Genomic DNA, 8,160 nt, shown 5'->3' on the forward strand with positions numbered 1-8,160 from the left:
GCATCAGGGTTTGGAAGAGTGGTGGGAGTGGGTAATGGGGTTGTGGTAGAATTGTTGAAAAAGCACCAAGGGTTAGTTGAAGCAAGACACTGTTTGAAAGGGAGCCCATAGTGGAGGAACACAGGGAGAATAGTTCAGGACAAGCAACCTCCAGCCAATCTTTCTGGAAATAAAAGAGGAAGGGTCTTTTAAAAAAGATCTCTAGGTCAGAGAATTTTCCAGGTCAAAGAGAAAGGCTTCAATGGAAAATAAATGAAGACAACATTCTTGATTCCAGATTTTGGACAAAGCTGCCTACTTCATGGTGTCATCTGCTTCTGGAGCCTGGGTAGGCTCTGGAAATCCTCAATTTGAGGTCACTCATAGGGACAGCCTTCTAATTGTTGTAGGGGTGATGATCTGGATCTAGCTTGGGTGTGTCTTATCTGAATCCTGGAAGATTTTTATTTTGATAACAGTGTAGATGGTTAACAGTATTTCCTAAAGCCTTTCCCAGTGAGCTGATAATGCACTTTCTTCTAAAAACTTTGATGTGTACTCCATCTCTTGGGAGAAAGGTATGGCAAGGCTTGTTAGTAGTAAGTGAAGACCATGTTTTTTTCACCTGTTGATCATGTGCTCCAACGGTTCTTATATATAACTAGTCAACGTATTCAGTTGTTCACTCAAGGCCCCATATGCTCACCCAATCCAGGAATGGAAGGTTTAGAGATGTCAGTAGGCATGGGGTGACCAAAAACTATTTCAAAATGGGTCAGTTTCGAGTATTCTGGATCTGTTGTTTCTACCCAGTGAAGTCTGGCTCCAGAGGCTTTGTGAACTTTGTCAGCAGGTGCCTTCAGATGTTCTCAATTCATAGTCTTTATGTCTTTCTAGTAGGTTCCTGCCTTCAGTGACAAATGCCAACACTTTCACTGAATGTACCATCAATGCTAAGGTTAAGTTTGATTTCATCACTCGTGCTCTGAGCCGTGTTAAAATATCAGGAGGGTGCTTGAACCGAAAGAAAATTTTCCTCTGGTTCAGCTGTGACTCCAGACAGGATCCAAAGAGGAGTTTTACAATCTCCTCCCTGGGTTTTATGGAGACTTATTTTACCCTTCTGTCTTAGCCTCTTACGGCACCCCGTCAACCTTAAAAGGGCACAGGAAAGGACCGTTTGGGATTTTTACAGGGTTCTCTCTACGATCTCTGCACGCCTCCCTCGTCAATATCCCCTGGATCTCAGCGCTTTCCTGAAAACCCACCGGAAGCAGCTGTTGTGCGGGGGGAGCCCGGCAACGTGCATTCCCTCTATCGGAAAGGCCAGACAATTTGGGGCCCTTACAACCGAACACGTGGGAACCCCGGTCGTCACCGGCCACGTGCTCCCGGCCTGGGTCCTCGCATTCCACCCCAGGACGGGGACCTACCTGCGCGTAGAGCTCGGGCCGCTGCAGCCCCGCACACGTCGGCGACAGACTCCCGGGTCCCCGGGTCGGGCCGGGCTCCCGCAGCCGCAGGCGGGCGGGCCCCGAACCCCCCCGAACCCGCCACAAAGTAGCCGCGGCGGCGCCCTGCGGGAGCACAGCGCGAGGTTATCAGGGCGCCCGGGCCTGGGCGCGGGGAGGCCTCCGGGCGGCCCGGCGCGGCGTCTGTGCCTCGCGCGGCCCCGGGACGAGCTGCGCCGCCCGCCCCCCCGGGCCTCGGAGGACTGCTCTACCCCTCCGTTCTGGCCGCCGGGAGCAGCGGAGCTCGGGGCGGGCAAAGCTCGAGGGGACGCGGGGCGAGCGCAGCCCCAGCCGGGGCCGCAGGCCGGGCGCCCTCCCCGCCACACGGGACCTGAGAACCGAGCCACACTCACCGCCCAAATTGGCGAGACAAAAGGTTCACGACCCCCGAGACCCCGCCAGATGCGCGGGGCCGCAAAGTGGGTTGCGAGGGTGGCCAATCCCCCAGAGGGAGGGCGGGGCGGGAGGAGGGGGCGGGGCGAGCAGCCAACCCTTGGGAAGGCAGGAGCGGGGGCGGCGGGGAGAGCAGCCAATGGTCGGGAAGGGGGGTGGAAGGGGGCGGGGCCGGCCATTGGCGCCTAAGGTCTCAGCTCCAAGGACTCTTGGCTCTGCTTTGTTGGGACTAGTCCAGTTGAGCAGGGCATCATTTTTGGAGCCTGAGGGACCAGGTGAGATAATGGCGTCCCTCAGGATCTGCAGGCCAACATTCCTTCCTCGGGGACTCTCCTGGCGTGGCTTTAGCTGTTACGTCTCCCCAGCTCAGCACCTGGGCCACAGCTCTGGGTCATACAACCTCCTAAAATCCTGAGCTGTTCTTTCCCATGCCACATTTTTATTCACATTGAGTAGCTTTCTAATCCTCAAATGGTTGAAACAAAGGCCTTAGTCTGGCATTCAAATGGAGAAGAAAAATCAAGACGTAAATAACCAATATGTCTTATGCTAAGGAGAAAAACATAAGTATTTATTAAAACTTGAAAAACTGAAGAGAGCAAATAGTCATTCCTGTGAATAGTCATCCCCTCTGCCTCTAAGAAACAAAGAAACAAAACTCAACATAACTGTTAATAGTGGGCTTTTTTTGAAATATATTTCACTGCAGAAATGACTAAATATGATAAAAGGCTCTTTAAGGAGTGATGCTTGGTTGGCACCCTGCACATGGGTAGGGTCCTATTTTGGTCCATATTTGATAATGCAGAGGAGACCCAGACAGACAAAGGCCATTGCCCTGGGGTGCATAGTTCTGGCGGAAGTCACTAGTGAGAGGAGACTCATGAAGAAAATTAAGTGTGGTGGGGATGGGATAGGGGTCTTCAAAGCCTTCAGCTTCCCAGTCCTTCTTCCCAGCCCTAAAATGGGCCTGCAGTAGTGGCTTAACTACTACTCATACTGCTCCTTGCTAATGTTGGCTCACTGCCCCATGTCTAGCTATGTTTATTTCATTGATATCTCTTTTCTTCCCTCTCTTTTTAAACTGAAATTTACATTTTATTTTCCCCAAGCTATTTTAACCTAGTAAAATATGTATATTTTCATAGTGTAGTGAAGGCCAGGGGTGAGGGGAATAATGATTATGAAATGAAGCAGAAAAAGAGAAATGCTCAGTCCTTGAGAGTCATAGCCTCCTACTGGGGTATGTTTATACGTTTATAGAATCTGTATGTATTGAGAACCTAACATAGGCCAAACACTGTGGTAGACCTGGAGGGATATAGATAGTGAGAAAAAAATCCCCAAACATGGACCTTGCCCTGGGGGAACCTTTAGTCTAGTGGGTAAAACAGACACAAATACAAGAATCACACCACAAATCCAAAATTAACATTAAGTGTTACAATGGAGGTCAAAGACTCAGCTTTCTGATTAAGCAGAAAACTGAAGACGAGTTTATGGGGCAAAGGAGAAGACCCCGGGGGATAGTTCCATGGAGAGGGGAGTGCATGTGCAGAGTGGGTATTCTAGGAAGGAGCTCAGTGCTTTCATGGAAATGCAAGAAGGCTGCTGTGACTTCTGCATCAAAAGCCAAGGGGTGGGGCATGAAGAGAGATACAGGATAAGGCATGATATAGAGTGGGCTGCAGTGGGGGACGTGGCAGGAGATGCTGGTCACTGCCAGACCATGCTGGGCCTTGAAGACCATGTTAAACAAGCCCATAAATGATGCTTACTGATAATGTGTTATATAAACGCACGCCAATAAAATGTTGCTGTTTGCAAGGCTGGCATGTGTCAGGCCAGTGTGTTAAAGATATAAAGCGCTAACCTTTATTGATCACTTACTACCTGCTCTGTGCTTGCATCACTCTGCGTAGATGATCTCATTTAATTCTTTCAGCTACCCACGGGGTCCAGTAGGCATGATGAAATTGCTCATTTTGCTCCTGAGGATCCACATATTGCTAAGATTTTGTGAGAACTATTCTATTCCCAGTCCAGTAGTATAGAGGGCTGGTGGACATATTAGGGTTTCTAAGCGCATTGAAACACCGTGGCAGCACTGACTCAAGTTCCACCCCAACACTTGTGTGTAAATGCACAAACTTAGGGAAGGAAGCTGAAATCATAGCTGCAGTGTCCAGATGGTGGACACAGGATGGCAGCACGGAATTCTCAATTTCTGCAACTTTGAAGGTGCTTTTCCTTCACAGTGATTGTGGGATTTAATTTTGAACACTTTAAAATCCAGAATTATATTAAGGCAGCCATATTAGAAGTTGAATGTTGACCAGCTGACCCTAAGCAACAGTGCTTGCTCTCCTCTAATGGTTGATTGTATTGGATTTCAAATATTGCTTTCTCTTAAAAGAATTCTTTAAAATGATTACATGCTACCTATTATGCTTAGCATCCAGTGTATTCTATGCAATTACTGTGTAAATGATACTTGGTTAAATGAATTAGCATAAGGTATCCAGTTGAAAGCACAGCCAAAATGAACCATTTAATTATATTAAGGAAAATTGAGTGAAGAGGTAGAACTGTTTCTTCTGTAGCACAATTTTAATGAGACTGCTTGAGTTGAGTCCTGTTCTATATCAAAAAAGGAACATGAATGCATTCAGGTTCTATTTCTGGCTCTACCATAGGCTTTGCTCTTATACCCAGTGCAAGATGAAACCTGTTAACTTTTTTTCTGTTTGCAAAATGTAGGCATTGCTTTTAGCATTTTTCACAGGAGTGGCAGAATTAATGAGTGCTGCAAATGACCTTGACCTGTTTTGTAACTGCAAATGTATTTTTATTGCCATATTTTCATGAAAAATGAAAATCTGCTAGCTTTTTCTTTTCCTGAAGAGTTGATACTAAGCTAAAACTTTCAAGTCTGGAATATGTGCTTTATCAGCTGCTCGTCAACATTCCAGTTTCCAAATTTAAACAAAACAGGAATAAGATAAATCTTGCAAGTGATAATCAAAACAGTAGAAAGGAAGTGAAAGAGTTGCCTTGTAAATGGAGGTCTATTTGTTTTTTCAAAATTGCATTCTTTATTTTCATTAAGATAGGGGTTGGTCCAAGGTGGTGGAGGAGTAGGAGACCCTAGTTTCGTCTGGTCCCAGGAATTTAGCTAGATAACCGTCAAACCATTCTAAACACCTGCAAACTCAACCGGAGACCTAAGAAAAGAATAGCTGCAACTCTACAAATAGACAAGCAATCTCTTTCTGCAAGGTAGGAAGTGCAGAGAAGTGAATCCCAGGTGATATATGGGAAGATAAAGGGTGGGGGAGGGGGTCTCTGTAAGCTGCCACCAGCAAGTGATAGAGCAATGGAGTGCAAAATCGGAACTTTTAGAAGTCTGCTCTGGTGAGGGATGTCCCTGTCTGAAAGGTGCTCAGGTGGCTAAGTGGGGGAGGAACCCGAGGTGGGACGGTGTGGTCTCAGGATCCTCCAGGGTGCCTGAGTATGGCAGAGCTCCCAGGCATCAGAGCCAGGAAGCCGGCGGGAATCAGTGAGACCAGGAGTGGGCTCCCAGCTCAGGGTTGCCATATACTGCAAACTGTGGGGCGATCAGGCGACCACTCTCCGCACAGGGGCCCAGCAAGCAGCAGAACTGAGGAGACCCCCGCTTCCTCACTTGTCAGGAGTGGCTTTGGAGACTTGAAATGGGGTTGTGTGCCTGATATGCAAACGCTCGGTCACAGGCTGGGTGAGCACGGAGTGCTGATGGAGACCAGGGAGACGGGAGTGATAGACTGCTTCTCTCTGGGGGCGCACTGAGGAGCGGGGCCCCGAGCTTTTGCCAGAGTTTGGGAGGCCACCATTTTCATTCTCATCCTCTAAAGCTGAGGGGAAAGCCTTCAGGGAACAAAAGCCACATAGACCAATGGGGAGCAGATTACTTAGCCTGGGCCCCTGGCGAGGGCGGTACAGTTCTGAACGGGCAAAGACACTTGAGAATCAGAGCAACAGGCCCCTCCCCAGAAGATAAGCAAGAACATCTGGCCAAGACCAAATTTACTGGGTCACACAGAACTGAACAACTCCAGTGCTAGGGGGAAATTGGTATATAGAATTCATGTTTTTTTTCCCCACGATTCTTTAGTTTTTTCAATTCTAATTTTTTCTCTTTCCTTTTTCAACCAATTTCTTATTTTATCAACTTAAAAAATCTTTTAAATTCTTAATTTTTATACTTAAATTCTATCCTTTTATTGTATTTAAATTAATTATATATATATACATATATACTAAAATTGCACTCTTTATTTTCATCATATAAAACTTATATAAGTTTTTCTTTCCTTACAGTTTTGGGATGCAGTTTCTTCTAACAAACAGACCAAAGTACACCCAGAGTCTAGTGTATTGCTCTGTGCTCTTCACCTGTTTGATCATATTCTCTCTCTCTTTTTTTTCTTATTCTTCTTCTTTCCTTTTTTTGTTAAAGTCTTTTTTAATTTTCATCTTCACAGTTACATTCTATCCTTTCAGTGTAATTAATTTTGTTTTTGTATACATATAAGTTTTTCTTTCTTAATTTTTGGATGTAGTTTCTTCTAACAAGCAGACCAAAATACACCCAGGATATAGTGTATTGCTCTGTTCTGTTCACCTGTCTGATTATACTCTCTCTCTCTCTCTCTCTCTCTTTATTTATTTATTTATTTATTTATTTATTTATTTCTGTTTTGGCCCTCTTCTGATTTGTTTAGTGTATATTTCTCTGGGGTCATTGTTGCCATTTTAGTATTTTGTTCTTTGTTCATCTATTCTTTTCTGGACAGAATGACAAGATGGAAAAACTCACCTCAAAAAAGAGACCAAGAGGCAGTACCAACTGCCAGGGACCTAATCAGTATGGACATAAGTAAGATGTCAGAACTAGAGTTCAGAATAACGATTATAAAGATACCAGCTGGGCTTGAAAAAAACAGAAAAGACACTAGAGAATCCCTTTCTGGAGAAATAAAAGAACTAAAATCTAATCAAGTCAAAATAAAAAAGGCTATTAGTGAGATGCAATAAAAAATGGAAGCTCTAACTGCTAGGATACATGAGGCAGAAAAGAGAATTAATGATATAGAAGACCAAGTGATGGAGAATAAAGAAGCTGAGAAAAAGAGAGATAAACAACTACTGGATCATGAGGGGGAGAATTTGAGAGATAAGTGATACCATAAGATGAAACAATATTAGAATAATTGGGATCCCAGAGGAAGAGGAGAGAGAGAGAGAGGCAGAAGGTATATTAGAGCAAATTATAGCAAGGAACATCTCTAATCTGGGAAAGGAAATAGGCATTCAAGTCCAGTAGGCATAGAGAACCCCCCTCAAAATCAATAAAAATAGGTTAACACCTCGACATATAATAGTGATCTCATAGACAAAGAGAAAATCCTGAAAGCAGCTTGGGACAAAAGGTCTGTAACCTACAAGGGTAGAAACATGATATTGGCAGCACACCTATCCACAGAGACCTGACAGGCCAGAAAGGAGACTGGCATGATATATTCAGGGTGCTAAATGAGAAAAATATGCAGCCAAGGATAGTTTACCTGGCAAGGCTGTCAATCAGAATAGAAGGAGAGACAAAAACGTTCCAGGACAAACAGAAACTAAAAGAGTTTGTGATCACTAAATCAACCCTGCAAGAAATACTAAAGGGGATCCTTTAAGTGAAGAGACAGCCCAAAGGTAACAGACCAGAAAAGAACTGAGACAATATACAGAAACAGTGACTTTACAGGTAATACAATGGCACTAAATTCGCATCTTTCAATAGTTACTCTGAATGTAAATGGGCTAAATGCCTCAATCAAAAGCACAGGGCATCAGACTGAATAAAAAAGCAAGACCCATTAATATGCTGTCTGCAAAAGAATCATTTTAGGGGTGGCTGGATGGCTGGGTGGCTCAGTCATTAAGCGTCTGCCTTTCGCTCAGGTCATGATCCCAGGGTCCTGGGATCAAGCCCTGCATCAGGCTCCCTGCTTGGTGGGAAACCTGCTTCTCCCTTTCCCACTCTTCCTGCTTGTGTCTTGCTGTCTCTCTCTCCGTCAAATAAATAAAATTTAAAAATCTTAAAAAAAAGAATCATTTTAGACCCAAAGACACCTCCAGATTGAAAGTGAGGGGGTGGAAAACCATTTATCATGCTAATGGACATCAAAAGAAAGCTGGGGTGGCAATCATTATGTGAGACAAATTAAATTTTTAACCGAAGACT

At 44.8% G+C, this 8,160-nt stretch overlaps 1 non-coding gene across 1 annotated transcript; it reads right to left on the reverse strand.

Moving 5' to 3' along the window:
- Window positions 1-1,024: 1,024 nt before the first annotated feature.
- LOC112836162 (small nucleolar RNA SNORA26) lies at window positions 1,025-1,146 on the reverse strand. Its single transcript, XR_003211410.1, has one exon. It is a non-coding gene; the product is annotated as a small nucleolar RNA SNORA26 (small nucleolar RNA).
- Between the last annotated feature and the right edge of the window lie 7,014 nt (window positions 1,147-8,160).

The sequence above is a fragment of the Callorhinus ursinus genome, unplaced genomic scaffold (assembly GCF_003265705.2).
Source record: "Callorhinus ursinus isolate GAN/ISIS: 27379988/994484 unplaced genomic scaffold, GSC_fseal_2.0 scaffold4, whole genome shotgun sequence".
NCBI lineage: Eukaryota > Metazoa > Chordata > Mammalia > Carnivora > Otariidae > Callorhinus > Callorhinus ursinus.